The sequence below is a fragment of the Vipera berus genome (assembly GCF_964194415.1).
Source record: "Vipera berus genome assembly, chromosome: 12".
Taxonomy (NCBI): Eukaryota; Metazoa; Chordata; class Lepidosauria; order Squamata; family Viperidae; genus Vipera; species Vipera berus.
The window spans coordinates 18,103,636-18,119,982 of record NC_138215.1 but is presented as its reverse complement, the minus strand read 5'-3'; the positions used below and the strand labels follow the sequence as shown (position 1 = coordinate 18,119,982).

The 16,347-nt window shown below is 43.2% G+C and overlaps 1 protein-coding gene across 6 annotated transcripts in view; it reads left to right on the top strand.

The window, feature by feature from the left end:
* The window catches only part of PPCDC (phosphopantothenoylcysteine decarboxylase), a 38,661-nt gene that overhangs the window by 11,871 nt on the left and 10,443 nt on the right, over nt 1–16,347 (top strand). Inside the window, exon 6 of one of the 6 annotated variants that reach the window (XR_014027654.1) lies at nt 11,309–11,590. The exons of 2 other annotated variants lie outside the window; for them this stretch is intronic. The gene's annotated coding sequence lies outside the window, so the exon portion shown is untranslated. Of the gene's footprint in view, nt 1–118; nt 415–4,516; nt 4,699–11,308; nt 11,746–16,347 lie in introns of those variants that run through there. 3 more of the 6 variants (XM_081337091.1, XM_081337090.1, XM_081337092.1) reach the window with 3 other exon arrangements.

Here is a 16,347-nt window from a genome sequence, read left to right as displayed (position 1 = left end):
ATTGATTCTATCAAAACATTTGGGTTCTCCGCAGTTCACAAAGCCGATGAGACGTACTCTCCAGTATTGCTGCCGTGCCTCGTTCATCTCTTTGCCAATTATTTTTCTTGCTTCCAAGCATTGCTGGCGATGGGACAAACAATTGAGGATCTGTTGACTTGGAAGCCACGCACTGTTTGGGTGGACCCTGCAAGCCCCAATGTTCTGGATCTAAGGTAACAGCTTAGACATCCAGAATCACTTGATGGTGAGAGCAATGAAATAAATAAATAAAAATCTTTGTTTTCCTGAAGAAAACCCATACATAGCACCCCAAAATTGCTCACGACAGTGAGATGGGCAACACAAAAGTAGATAGATAGATAGATAGATAGATAGATAGATAGATAGATAGATAGATAGATAGATAGATAGGCAGGCAGGCAGGCAGGCAGGCAGGCAGGCAGGCAGGCAGGCAGGCAGGCAGGCAGGCAGGCAGGCAGGCAGGCAGGCAGGCAGACAGACAGACAGACAGACAGACAGACAGACAGACAGACAGACAGACAGACAGACAGGTGGATTGATAGGAGGAGAAACTTCCTGACAGTGAGGACAATGAACCAGTGGAACATCTTACCCCCAGAAATCGTGGGCGCTCCATCACTGGAGGTTTTTAAGAAGAGGCTGGGCAGTCACTTGTCTAAGATGGTGTAGGTTCTCCTGCTTAAGCGGGGGGCTGGACTAGAAGACCTCCAAGGTCCCTTCCAGCTCTATTCTATAGGCAGATAGATAGGTAGATAGGCAGATATGGATGGAAGGATGTCTCCTAAACATCCTCTAACCACTTGTCCAACATCATGAGACATTACAGTACCTAGTCATTGATCTCCTGAGCTAAGTGTCTTGGTAACTCATTCATCACAAATTTTATTTACCTCTCACCATGTTACTTGATAGATAATCTTGAGGAATGTATGTTAGTTTCCCTGTTTCAGATGTCCTCGGCCCCTGCCTGCAAGAAACATAAAAGTTTAGAATCATTGACTCCTAGGACTGGAAGGGGGCGGGGGGGGGGCTTCTAGTCCAACTCCTTGCCCGAGGCAGAAGTCCTTTTACTATCCTGGACAAATGGCTGTCCAACCTTTTAAACCTGGGAGTCTGTTTTCGAGGAAAAATAACCATCTGCCACGATTCTCTCTGATCCCTCTGAAAAACTTAAGTTAAAATTTCCTTTTCCTTGCAGCAGAGACATCCTTGTCTTAATGGGTACACGGGCTGCGGTACTCTGGGTAGATATAGAGATTAGCCAGATGGCCACGGTCCCCCTTAGGTTTTTTTTGCATCCTGTTCGGAAGTACACCTGGTTCTGATCTGATCAATGTAGTCGGGAGCTTTTCCCTCCAGGGCATATCAAGATGGCCAGGCCTTTGGGTGACTTCAAAGAGAGGTTGGATAAATACACGGAGGGCCCGGTCCTACAACCTACAATTCATTTAGTGACTGTTCACAGTTAGAACGGCACTGAACAAAGTCATTTCTGACTGTTTCTCACGGGTATGACCGTTGCGGCATCCCCAGGGCCACATGGTTGAAATTCAGCCGCTTAACAACTGACTCATATTTATGTCCCCACTAGTCCTTCTTTTCACTAGACTAGACAGACCCAATTCCTGCCATCGTTCTTCGTATGTTTTAGCCTCCGGGAATCCCTTTGAGGATTCCTTGTTACCTCCTTGTCGGGGGCAGATTGCAGGAGAACGGGTTAGAAGTGTGTCGTGTTGCGTCCTGTGTGGGAATAAAATAAGAGAAGAGAAGAGAAGAGAAGAGAAGACTAAGAAGAATAGAATAGAATAGAATAGAATAGAATAGAATAGAATAGAATAGAATAGAATAGAATAGAATAGAATAGAATAGAATAGAATAGAATAGAATAGAATAGAAGCTGGAAGGGACCTTGGAGGTCTTCTAGTCCAGCCCCTTACTCAAGCAGGAGAAGCTATACCGTCTCAGACAGGTGAATGTCTAGTCTCTTCTTGAAAGCCTCCAGTGATGAAGCACCCACGATTTCTGGAGGCCAGCTGTTCCACTGGTTAATTGTCCTCACTGTCAGGAAGTTTCTCCTTAGTTCCAGGTTGCTTCTCTCTTTGACCAGTTTCCAACCATTGTTTGTCGTTCTTCCGTTTGGTGCTTTGGAGAATAACATGACCCCCTTTGCCTTGTGGCAGCCCCTCGGATACTGGAATACTGCTATCATGTCTCCCCTATTTCTTCTTTTCTTTAGACTAGCCAAACCCAAGTCCTGCAGCCGTTCTTTTTATGTTTTAGTCGCCAGGCCTCTGATACTCGTAGTTGATCTTCTCTGAATTCTTTCCAAACTCTCAACATCTTTTTTGTGATATGGTGAACAAAATTGGCTGCAGTATTCCAGGTGCGGTCTTACTAGGGTTTTGCAAAGGTGCTAATATCTCGTGTGATCTTGATTCTAGGCCTCTCTTTATACAACCCAGGATTGTATTGGCGCTTTTTTGGCTGCTGCTGATCCAGCGGTGTCTGGCTGGGCCCGGAGAAGGGGTGGGAAGACTCTAGTTTTGCTTTTGCTTTCCTAAAAGAAGTTTTCCATATTGTGCTGTTCTTCCGGGTGCTACAAGAGACGAACGCTCAGACCTGCATTCGGGTTAATTATAGTTGTACAGCGGCTGCTTGCAGGGGCAGGGTGGCAATTAGAGGCATGTTATCCTGCCAGCCTCCTGACCTTTTGGGATTCGGCTTTCTTCATCCCTGTAGGATGGTGTCAGCTCCCGTCCGTTCCCAGAAGGAAAGGCAACCGGCTCTCACGGTTTCATCAGCCACAAAGAACAGAGTTTCTCTTGGCAGTTTCAAAATGGGCGGACTTCGACTCCCAGAATCCCCCAGCCAGCTGTGGTTGGTTGAGTCGAGTACAGGGACTCCTCAGTTTAAGGACCACTCCAAGTTACAACCCTCCAGAGAAAGGGACTTGTGACCGTTTTTCACGTGACTGTTGCAGCATCCCCGTGGTCATGTGATCAAAATTCAGCAACTGGCATGTTCTTATGACGGTTGCTCTACCCTGACCCCCTTTTGCGTCCTTCTGACGAGCAAAGTCAGTGGGAAAGCCAGATTCACCGAACAACCGTGTTAGTAACCTTTAACAACTGCAACTGTTTTACTTAATACCTGTGGTTGGAAAGGGCGTAAAATGGGATAAAATTCACTTCACAACCGTCTTGCTTAGCGACAAAAATTTTGGGCTCCATTGTGGTTGTAAGCCAAGGACAACCTGTCAGCAGCAGAATCTATTAATTAGGTAGATAATCTGGTCTGAAGCAGCCCTGGAATGGAATGGAATGGAATGGAATGGAATGGAATAGAATAGAATAGAATAGAATAGAATAGAATAGAATAGAATAGAATAGAATAGAATAGAATAGAATAGAATAGAATAGAATAGAATAATAGAATAGAATAGAATAGAATAGAATAGAATAGAATAGAATAGAATAGAATAGAATAATAGAATAGAATAGAATAATAGAATAGAATAGAATAGAATAGAATAGAATAGAATAGAGCAGATTGTAGAATAGAATAGAATAGAATAGAATAGAATAGAATAGAATAGAATAGAATAGAATAGAATAGAATAGAATCTTTACTGTGAATAGAATAGAATAGAATAGAATAGAATAGAATAATAGAATAGAATAGAATAGAATAGAATAGAACAGATTGTAGAATAGAATAGAATAGAATAGAATAGAATAGAATAGAATAATAGAATAGAATAGAATAGAATAGAATAGAACAGATTGTAGAATAGAATAGAATAGAATAGAATAGAATAGAATAGAATAGAATAGAATAATAGAATAGAATAGAATAGAATAATAGAATAGAATAGAATAGAATAGAATAGAATAGAACAGATTGTAGAATAGAATAGAATAAAATACAGAATAGAATAGAACATTGTAGAATAGAAAAGAAAATATGGAATGGAATGGAATGGAATAGAATAGAAGAATGGAATGGAATTCTTTATTGGCCAAGTGTGATTGGACACATAAGGAATTTCTCTCCGGTGTATAAGCTCTCAGCGTACAAACAAGCAACAAGTGATAAATCATACTAGGATACTAAATAAAGCAATTAATATAAATTGTAAGATAGGAGCAACAAAGAGGACAAGGAAATAGGTAATAGGAAAGAGGAGAAGAAGAAGAGCAATACAGCACTACCAGATAGTTTGACAGTGTTGTGGGAAATAGTTGCTTAGCAGACTGATGGCCTATTCACCTCCCTAATTTTACAGGGATGGCTGTAAGGAGCCACACCGACAGCTTCAAGCTTAGCTTACAACATTTTAATTGCTCAGCCAAGTGAAAAAATTGCAATTCCCCCCCCCCCCCCGCCTTGGCTCCAAAGGCTTGGACGTTCTCCAGCACCGGTGATGTTGATACGCTAAGGTTTAGGGAGTTGCTAGTGTTGTTTCTTCTTTTAATTGGGTGTTTGTTTACAGGGCTCACTGACACCACTGCACAGTTGCTTGGCTCTAAGGACCACGTTTCCTCCGAGCCAGACAGCGCAGTTACCAACCACAGCTGGTGTTTTCATTGTGATCAGGACCCACTTTAAAACAAAACAAAACAACAAACAAAACTCAGTTTGGAATCGGAGTCAATCCGCATCAAATTAAAAAGAAGGCTGAAGTTTCCAAGTGGATTCCAAGTATTTTTCTATCTGGGCCTCTGAGACATTGAACGTAAATGAAATTTGAGTCGGGGATTGGACTGGAAGACCTCCAAGGTCCCTTCCAGATTCTATTCTATTCTATTCTGTTCTGTTCTGTTCTGTTCTGTTCTGTTCTATTCTATTCCATTCCATTCCATTCCATTCCATTCCATTCCATTCCATTCCATTCCATTCCATTCCATTCCATATATTCTATTCTATTCTATTCTATTCTATTCTATTCTATTCTATTCTATTCTATTCTATTCTATTCTATTCTATTCTATTCTATTCTATTCTATTCTATTCTATTCTAGTCCAGTCCAGTCTGTTCTCTAGCCTGTTCTGTTCTCTGTTCTCTATTCTATTCTATTCTATTCTATTCTATTCTATTCTATTCTATTCTATTCTATTCTATTCTATTCTATTCTATTCTATTCTATTCTATTCTATTCTATTCTATTCTATTCTATTCTATTCTATTCTATTCTTATCCCGTCCCATATTCTATTCTATTCTATTCTATTCTATTCTATTCTATTCTATTCTATTCTATTCTATTCTATTCTATTCTATTCTATTCTATTCTATTCTATTCTATTCCATTCCATTCCATTCCATTCCATTCCATTCCATTCCATTCCATTCCATTCCAGTTTGTTCTCTAGCCTGTTCTGTTCTCTGTTCTGTATTCTATTCTATTCTATTCTATTCTATTCTATTCTATTCTATTCTATTCTATTCTATTCTATTCTATTCTATTCTATTCTATTCTATTCTATTCTATTCTATTCTATTCTATTCTATTCTATTCTCTATTCTATTCTTATCCCATCCCATCCCATCCCATATTCTATTCTATTCTATTCTATTCTATTCTATTCTATTCTATTCTATTCTATTCTATTCTATTCTATTCTATTCTATTCTATTCTATTCTATTCTATTCTATTCTATTCTATTCTATTCTATTCTGTTATCATCCTTATAAACATTGGATTGAACAGCAATAGATTCTCGCGGTTATAATTAAAGGCTTCTTCAGTTCTGAATAAGGAGGGAACTAAATGGGAGACCAGGTGTAACAGGATACAGATAGTCCTCAAGTTGCAGCCGTAATTGACCCTGATAATTACGGTCATAAGGTGTGACAATGGTAAAGTGGGTTTACCATGTGACGCGACCCGATTTTATGACATCTTTTGTGGTGATCCTTAACTGAATGTAGTCACCATAAAGCGAACTCTATAGTCCTTCAATGATCTTAGAAATATCAATCAATCAATCAACCAATGAATCTCATTGTTCATTATGGGTGGGGTTTATTTGTTGCCAGAAACTGTAAGTAAAACCCTGGTTTCTTGCAAAACTATCATAAATCATAAACTAGGGCCCCCAAGCGCCCGAGCTGTGTCCATGTGACTTTGGGAAGCTGGAATTTCAAAACTGGGCTTTTGTTTTTGTTTTTTGGGGGGGGTGTCCGTCACAACTTGGAACGGCCGCTAAGTTCAGGAGTATCTGTACTCAGAGGACCAGACATTTCCTAGCCTAGGCCAGAAAACTAAATGACAACAATTCTTGATCTCTTAGAGGAGGACTAAGAAGTGGTTGTTGGTTCCGTCATATAATGTGGCAGAATTGGGGGCCGTCACTGTGAAGGTTCTGCTCAGGACACCGTTGCCATGTCCTCAACGGATCAAATTTTCCCTGGAAATTTTAGCCCACAAAGCATAAGTAAAGGTAAAGGTTCCCCCGCACATGCGTGCTAGTCGTTTCCGACTCTAGGGGCCGGTGCTCATCTCCGTTTCATAGCCGAAGAGCCAGCGTTTGTCCGAGGACGTCTCCGTGGTCATGTGGCCGGCATGACTAGACGCCAAAGGCGCACGGAACGCTGTTACCTTCCCACCGTAGTGGTCCCTATTTTTCTACTTGCATTTTTTACGTGCTTTCGAACTGCTAGGTTGGCAGAAGCTGGGACGAGTAACAGGCGCTCACTCTGTTACGCGGCACTCGGGATTCGACCCGCCAAACTGCCGACCTTCTGATCGACAAGCTCAGCGTCCTAACCCACTGAGCCACCGCGTCCCCCACAAAGCATAAGTCAAGTTCAGAACGGAGCAGCAGTTTTTAAAACTCTTCTGATTTCGAGTTTTTGGGGGAATCGACTTCCAGTGCTTGGAGCTCGGCTTGGAAAAAGACAGGCAGCCGGTGGAGATGATCTGATATCACCCTTATTTCGTCAGTGTCTTTAGAGTCCTGACGTGTCGTAACATCTGCTTTCCACCACCGATTTCACAATTTTACTCACTTAAGACCAGTTGTGGCCAGTGCTGTCTTGTGCAACTGGCTGGATAAGAACCCATTTTAAGTTCTCTCGAAACCTGGTTTTGCTTCTCTTGCAACATCTGGAGTTTTATCCCAGGAGGCAGCGCTGGGATTCGGCTGGTTCGCACCACTTCGGCAGAACCGGGAGCTAATTTTTTGTCGCCCGGGCCCAGAACGGACTTCCGGAAGCGGCATCCACACGGAGAACCGGTTGTTCACCTGTTTGAATCCCACCACTGCCAGGAGGTGTGTTTGCAAAGGGTTCCCTTGTGTGTGCTCTACTTCTGCTTCTCCCCCCCCCCCCCAGGTTATTCTGCAGAATATGAATGGAAGGCAGGAGTGTCTGGAGAAACAAAGCAAAGACAAACATTCCCAACCAAAAACAGGCCGCTGCCTTGCAAACATTTTCAGAGACCTTTGTGAAAAAGGTGTTTGTTTTTTTTACAGAAAGACAGATTTCTGTCGTGATAAAAATCTGGAAAAATCTGTGCTTCGTTCTGAATTCTTCCTTATCAACTTTCCAGGGTTTCCTTTTGTAGAGGAGCATGTTCCCATTCCTCTTCTCTAAAACTAACCTCCGGGGAAAAAGAGAGGAAAGATGGGAGTGTAGATAAAGTGGTTTCAGCCAGAGATAGAATTTTGCATCCAGAAAACTCCAGGTTAAACATCCCTGAAATTCTAAGCGCACCCCCGGCAAACAGGAACTCTGGAAATTGAAGCCCACACACTTTAACCGAATAACCGAGCTGGAAGGGACCTTGCAGGTCATCTAGTCCAACCCCCTGCTCAGGCAGGAAACCCCATGCCATTTCAAACAAATGGCTGTCCGGTCTCTTCTTAAAAACCTCCAGTGTTGGAGCACCCACAACTTCCGCAGGTTGTTCCATTGGTTAATTGTTAATTGTTCTAACTGTCAGAAGATTTCCTCCTTCATTCCAGGTTGCTTCTCTCCTTGATTAGTTTCCCTCCGTTGCTTCTTGTCCTGCCTTCATAAGGCGCTTTGGGGAATAGATTGACTCCCTCTTCTTTGGGGCAGCCCCTGAGGTATTGGACCACTGCTATCATGTCCCCCCTCGTCCTTCTCTTCATTAAACTAGACATACCCAATTCCTGCAACCGTTCTTCATATATTTTAGCCTTCGGTCCCCTAATCGTTTTTGTTGCTCTTTCTCTGGACTCTTTCTAGAGTCAACAAGCAACCTCAAAGTTGCCGAGGCTGGGAAATAGCGGTTTTTAGAGCATACGCTAGTTTATACCTTCTCGACAATATATTACCGGGGTCTTCTCAACTGGACCTGGCTTCTGTTGGTCCATAGAAACCTCAAAAAAATCAATGTGGTTGACCAATACTATGAGCTGCTTTCTGTAGCTTTATTCTGAGAAGTGTGACATTAATCTGTGTTCATTCAAATAATAGCAGATGGACTTATTGGCTGATCGAAGTCTCATCGGGCTAGGCAGGGTGGGGGGCATCACCCTACCATTGCATCCGTATTTGCTGATGGTGACGCTCTGCTTGGTCCTGTCCGATGTTCTTTCAAAGCTGTGCCTTTAATTGAAAAGATCTGGGTTCTGAAGTTGATTAGCCCGTGTCAAAATGATGGGGCTGTGCATTCCTGTGGGTTTGGGTAAAGGACAAGGCCCGGTTTGCTGAGAGGTTCAGCACAATGGCCCTTTGATCTTGTAGCCCCAAGACATCTGTCACTGTTTTTCCATAAGTCAGGAGGCTTAAAAGGGTGCCTTGTGTACCGTCCAATTTGCAACATCTCATACCTGGGTATTTCCTGTTCAAGGCAGGATGGTGAACGGTGAGGAAGAAATGGGTCCATCCACACCCCCTTCTCTGCCCCACCTTTATTTCTTGGCTTGGTTGCTTCTGGAGACTCTGTCATTCCTTTGTTTGGACTTGCCAAATCAAACTTACACTCCCTTTCCTCTTGTTGATGTTCCTTGCTGCCTTCCTCTTTTTTGTTTTAAACCAATGTCGCCTTTATTTCCCCAGCCCAGTGTTCTCACAAAAGTCCACAGAAGGTGTGACAGCTGCTGGAAAGTTCTTGCCCTGCTATCTTTTTGACATCTCTCTTTGCTCTGATCTCGGACAGGGGAAAGTGGTTGCCTCAAACCGCAGGTGGAGTCCAAGAGAGGCAACTTCTAGATCAGGGATGTCCAATCTCGGCAACTTGAAGGCATGTGGACTTCAATTCCCAGAATTCCTCAGGGAGCATGGCTGGCTGGGGAATTCTGGGGTTGAAGTCCCCACATCTTCAAGTTGTCAAGGTTGAGGAATACTGGGTTGGAGTATTGCTTAAGGTTATCAGTAGCAACTGAGTGTGGGAGGCATCTCGATCAACCTTTCCTTTCCTTTCCTTTCCTTTCCTTTCCTTTCCTTTCCTTTCCTTTCCTTTCCTTTCCTTTCCTTCCCTTCCCTTCCCTTCCCTTCCCTTCCCTTCCCTTTCCTTCTTTCCTTTCCTTCCCTTCCCTTCCCTTCCTGAAATAACAGTGTTGTCTCTTACAAATAACCTACTTCATCAGTTAGGCTTGCTAATAGGTCTCAAAGTGCTCTTGGGTTACCTATAACTAGAATTAAATTACTTTATTGAGTCCATATAACACAGCAGTTGAGCTTATCTTTCCTCTGTTTAATAGTCGAACCAGAACCAGCTCTTATCGAATTTACCTTTCTTTGTCCTTCCTTGATTCCTGCAAGACGTATAGATAAGCCCACTATTAAGGAAGTAGTAAGAATAATTTAGATTAAACATAATACCAATAAATATAGCAGTCCCAAAACATCTGGCACAACCGTTGAATGTCATTGGCATTGACAAAACCGTTATCACCGGTCAGTTGCAAAAGGCAGCTTTCCTTGGAACTGCTTACATCCGGCAACGGTACCTTTAATATTATTAAGCAACAACATCTGCCTATCTCAGGTCCTTGGGAAGGGTTCAATAGATGGGCAAAAAAGGCTAATTCTGGCCTCAACATCTGTCAGAGTGTGCGACCAGCCACAATAATACCATTGTAGGTCTTATTGCGGATTATTAATACCGTTCCGTCTGATAATTATTTCAGTAGACTTTTTAGATGAGAAAAAAAATTGCCTCCACCAATGGGCCCATCCTCTACGCTTTTGATGAAAGGAGGAAGTTGAGGAAGGCTATAACATCTTCAAGGTTTTTCTGCTTATTGGATGGCCTTGGGGTGTTTTTTTATTATTATTATTATTCATTCTTTTTTAACTTCCTGTTGTGGTTCCAGAGTTCTTCTGTAGAATTCTGTGGAAGCATATGACAAAATATATTTCTGAAACAGTTATATAACGGGAACCGTTTCTTTTCTGAGATGACTGTCAAGTCTTCCGATGAGCTGGAGCAGTGGGTCTTCCTACGATATTGTTACTGCCAACATTGTCTGAATGCCGCTTCAAACCACAACCATTCATATCTGTTAACCAGATCGTCGCTGATTCTTTTCTGTTTTTTAGCCCGCTGTGATTCATAGCCCACGTGCTGAGTTATATGAAATCGCTTCATATTTCTGGGGAACTCTGGCCTTAGATAGATGCTCCCTCTAACTCAGGAGCGAAAAGTGCACCGCCGGTTGCCTTTAAATTGACTGCCAATTCCAGGGATCAAACATCTAAAATCCTGGTTCGCTCTTTCCATGCTGGCTGGGGAATTCTGGGAGTTTAAGCACAGCTTAAACTTGCCGAGGCTGAGAAACGTTGTCTTTAGACTAGAGCCACCTTGGCTCTTTTATGACTCGTGGACTTCACCTCCCAGAATTCCTGAGCCAGCCATGCTGAGGGGAAAGGGAGAGGTTTCCATGCTGAGCCATGGCTGGCTCAGGGATTCTGGGAGTTGAAGTCCACGAGTCATCAAAGAGCCAAGGTTGCCTACCCCTGGACTAGAGCATCTGGGTATAGAAAGGTGAAGTTAAGTTGCCTTTTTGATCTAAAAGCGCGTACAAGGAATCCTAAGAGATGGGAGGAATCTTGAAGGACTTCTACTCTGATCTTCTGCTCCGGGCGGTAGGAATAACAGAATAATTAACAGAATAACAGAGTCAGAAGGGACCTTAGAGGTCTTTTAGTCCAACCCCCTGCTCAGGCAGGAAGCCCTCTACCATTTCAGATAAATGGCTGTCCAATCTGCCTAAAAACCTCCAGTGTTGGAGCACCCACAATTTCTGGAGGCAAGGAGTTCCACTGGTTAATTGTTCTAACTGTCAGGACATTTCTTCTTAATTCCAGGTTGCTTCTCTTCTTGGTTAGTTTCCATCCGTTGCTTCTTGTCCTGCCTTCAGGCGCTTTGGAGAAGAGCTTGACTCCCTCTTCTTTGGGGCAGCCCCTGAGATATTGGAAGACTGCTATCCTGTCACCCCTGGTCCTTCTTTTCATGAAACAAGACATAGCCACTAACAAAAGAACAGCCTTGGAAGGGATCTTGGAGGTCTTCTAGTCCTTCTGAAGCAGGAAATCCTACACCATTTCAGACAAACAGTTGTCCAATCTCTTAAGGATAGATCATCCCAGGTAAACAGGTGATCCACCTTTGCTTGGAAAACGCCCCATATATCGGGGTGTGTGTGTGTGTGTGTTTGAGCTTGGCGAGGTGCAGCCAATTTCTTCGACTGCCAGAGGCTGAATTGCTGAAGGTAGTTGGGGCTAGAAATGATTGCCATGCTAGCTTATCCATGGCAACTGGGCAAATCCCTTGCAAGTTGCATCCTGCAGCTCGGACAGGTTACAGCTTGAAGAGGCCCGGCTTCTGGCTCTCCCTCTGGGTCCCATTTGACGGTCTCTTCCCTCCAGCATTTAAGAGGCAGGCGTCCTCCTACTAGGATAGGGAAGGAAAAGAGAGCCGCAGGTGTTGAGAGAAAGAGAAAAAATCCTGTGACTTGCAAAGGGACAAGGCTGAGCTGCAGACAATCCTGCGGGCACGAACCGGGTGCCCACGGCTGGTAAAGCATCGCAGGCGTCCAGTCGCACTTGCCCCAGGGCTGCTATTCCAGGAGGCAACGGGACTTTCTTGTTCTTCATTGAAGATGTTTCGCTTCTCATCCAGGAAGCTTCTTCAGCTCTGACTGTGTCAGAATCCATTTATATCATATTCATAAATGGAATGTTTCAAACATTATTCCATGGATTCTGCCATCTCCCGAAGAGAAGAGAATAGATGTGTATTGAACCGGTATAGGGCATTTCAAAGGAAAGGAGAAGCCTTTTGAACTGGGGAAACAAAAGGGGGGGGGCTAGCATCTGGCTTGTGTCACGGAAGAGAGCAATAAACATGAAGGGTCCTAAGTTCCTTTTTCCCACGAGAGGGATGATACGAGATAAAGGATGGGGGACTGACCAAATGGGGTTAAGGGGGGTTAAGCCGGGAACTCTTTATAAGGGTTTACTTCATGGGATAATATTAAGTCCTGTCTCGTTTCCTGCAACCAAGCATGTCATAGTAAAGATTCTTTTTGGAATAGATTTGACTCCAAGAATTTTGTCTTCCTAAGACGTGGTTTGGGGTGGGTCCTGACAGACTGGTTGGTGGGGAACGGAAGGATTTATACTCCTTGCAGACAGCTGGTCTAATGGTGGTGGAAGAGATGCTTGAGAACAACAAGGGTGCAATAAGCATTTTTTTTTCTCCCCCTCTTGGATAAGTCAACTATGGACAATGTCCTCCTTAACCACATCTCCAATACACAGGTCGGCCTCGATTTAACAACGGCTCACTTAGTGACCGACATTACACGGCCCTGAAAAAAAAAGTGACTTAGGACCATTTTCACCCTTACAGCAGTTGCACCATCCCTGCGGTCACGTGAACAAAATTCAGACGCTTGGCGACTGACTCACATTTACGACGGTCGCAGCGTCCCGGGGGTTTCACGCGATCCCCTTCCTGCGACCTTCTGACTAGCAAAGTCAGTGGGGGAAGCCAGATTCATTTTGCGACCGTGTGACTAACTTGTCCGCTGCAGCGATTCGCTGAACAACCGTGGCAAGGAAAGCCGTCAAATGGGGCAAAGCTCGCTTAACCGATGTCTCGCTTAACAACAGAAATTTGGGGCCCCGCTGTGGCCGTAAGCCGAGGACCGCCCGTGCTCCCAACCCAGCTGATGGCAGGAAAGAGGGAGGTTGCAGAGGAGGACTGGCTTGGTCCTCTGACTTGCCTCTTTCTGGTTTAGATATTTATGCTTTTCTTTTATAAAGTCCCCAGGTAATTTACAGCCGACCGCTAATCTGACGATCACTTTTAGTGGGCGGATTTTCCTCCTCCGCTTTTCTTAATCAGCAAGAACCAATCTTCTATCTCTAAGCCCCATTTCAACACTGCTGTGCCCGAAGCAAAAGTTTTGCATGGCTTTGCGGTAAGACCGGCCCCCGTAGAAGTATTTTAAAGACTTAAAACTGTGGAGAGGAGCGCAGCTTTTCCCATAACAGAGCACTAAAGTCACGAGGAAGATGAAATCTCCTTATCTGGGGTGCTCTGAATTGCAATATATATATACGGTGACCTTGAGTTACCGTGCAGGGTTAAAATAATGCAAGGCTAGCCACCAGCCAGCATAGTTGAAATTCTTGGCAGAATTCGGCAACTATTAAATTGTCCAGGAACTGCAATTAAAAGTTTTGAGATTTATATCCCATAGATAGGCAAGATCTCGGAGTTTCCTATTTTGGGTTTGCTTCCAAAGCTTTGCTTCTAATTATGTTAAGATTAGTTTAAGGATGTAATGTTTTTTTTATTTGTTCGCTTTCCGGTCTCCAAATGGTGGATTTTTGGACAATCGGCTCAAAGTGATCCTGGATTCCACCCCACCCCCCAATTAATCCAATTGTTTTCCAGCCAGCATTTCCCCACCCATCCCCCCCCCCTTTTTTTTGCTATAATGGAATCATCCCAAAGACTTGAAGACTTTCTGCCATGCATGCCTTTTTTCTGTGCATTGTCTGGAATCTGGTCAGGGGACCTTTTATTATTTGGAAATGAAAATTGTACTATAATGTGGTTTGTTAAAAAAAAGAAAAGGAAAAAACAAGAATACAATGCAACTAGATGTCAGGATATTCGTTTGTTCGTTTATTCATTCATTCATTCATTCATTCAGCAAACTTGTATCCCACCCATTTTGCCAAGGGCGATACTGCTTTAAAAATAATTTCTTTGATATACAGCTAGTCCTCTACTTACAACGGTTTAGTGTTTACTGACAGTTCAAAGTTACAGCGGCGCTGATGACCATTTTTCACACTTACAACAATTGCGGCATCACAGGATCAAAATTCAGATGCTTGACAACTGATTCACATTTATGAGAGTTGCAGTGACCCCGGGGGGGTGTGTGTCACGTGATCCCCTTTTGCAACCTCCTGACCAGCAAAGTCCATGGCGGAGGCCAGATTGACTTGACAAATGTGTTACTAATTTAACAACCTCAGCGATTCGCCTAACAACGGTGTCCAGAAAGGTCGTAAAATGGGGCAAAGCTCGCTTAACAAACGTCTCGATTAGCAACATAAACTTTAGGCTACATTGTGGTCAACGACTGCCCATATGGCTTTCCTTTCTGGTTTTGGCCTAAGTGGAGAAAAGCAAAGTTTTACAAATACAGATTGGGTGAGACCTGGCTTAAAAACAGCAACTGTGAGAGGGACCTTGGAGTCCTAGTGGACGATCACTTGACCATGAACCAGCAGTGTGCAGCAGCAGCCAAAAAAGCTAATACAATCCTTTGTTGTATAAACAGAGGCATAGAATCAAGATACGCGAAGCATTAGTACACTTTATAAAGCCCTAGTAAGACCACACCTGGAATACTGCAGCCAGTTTTAGGACGCTGAGCTTGTCGATCAGAAGGTCAGCAGATTGGCGGGTCGATTGGCGGGTCGAATCCCGAGTGCCGCCTAACAGAGTGAGCGCCTGTTACTCGTCCCAGCTTCTGCCAACCTAGCAGTTCGAAAGCACGTAAAAATGCAAGTAGAAAAACAGGGACCACTATGGTGGGAAGGTAACAGCGTTCCGTGCGCCTTTGGCGTCTAGTCATGCCGGCCACATGACCACGGAGACCTCCTCGGACAAGTGCTGGCTCTTCGGCTTTGAAACGGAGATGAGCACCGGCCCCTAGAGTCGGAAATGACTAGCACGCATGTGCGGGGGAACCTTTACCTTTTATCTTATCACAAAAAAGATGTTGAGAGTTTGGAAAAAAATCAGAGAAGAGCAACTAAGATGATCAGGGGCCTGGAGACTAAAACGTACGAAGAACGGCTGCAGGACTTGGGTTTGGCTAGTCTAAAGAAAAGAAGAAATAGGAGAGACATGATAGCAGTGTTCCAGTATCCGAGGGGCTACCACAAGGCAGAGGGGGCCAGGTTGTTCACCAAAACACCAGAGGGCAGGACCAGAAACGATGGTTGGAAACTGACCAAAGAGAGAAGCATCCTAGAACTAAGGAGAAACTTCCTGACAGTGAAGACAATTAAGACCTCCAAGGTCCCTTCCAGCCCATTCCATTCCATTCCATTCCATTCTATTCTATTCTATTCTATTCTATTCTATTCTATTCTATTCTATTCTATTCTATTTTCTATTCTATTTTCTATTCTATTCTATTCTACATTCTATTCTATTCTATTCTATTCTATTCTATTCTATTCTATTCTATTCTATTCTATTCTATTTTCTATTCTCTATTCTCTATATTCTATTCTATTCTATTCTATTCTATTCTATTCTATTCTATTCTATTCTATTCTATTCTATTCTATTCTATTCTATTCTATTCTATTCTAGATTCTATTCTATTCTATTCTATTCTATTCTATTCTATTCTATTCTATTCTGTTGGCTTCCAATGTGACTTTGATGTAGTGATTGAGAGCTCAAGTTTATGTTTTGGAAAATGACTCAAAGCCGAATTGGTATTTTTCACTTCCTTGTGTAAGCCCGGCAATCTCTGTGAGAAACGGTCCTTCCCTCCACCCTGGGGTGAATTCCCACATTTGCTAGTGGAGCACTGATCTTAAACAATCTGGTTTCAACCACAACTTTCACACTTTTTTCCCCAGCATTTTTTTTTTAAAAAAAATTGATGCCACTTCTTCCTTTGCTATTTTGCATTACTTTCCACTATCTGATTTTTTTCCCTCCCCCTAAGGTAAGCAGAATTTGTGTGGGTGTTGTTTTTTGTTTCTTTTTTTTTTAAGTGTTGGTTTTTAATGGACGGTCATTTGCAAAGCTGTGATCTGTAAATGCAAGGATGGAACAGAGGGGAAAAGAGTTGACT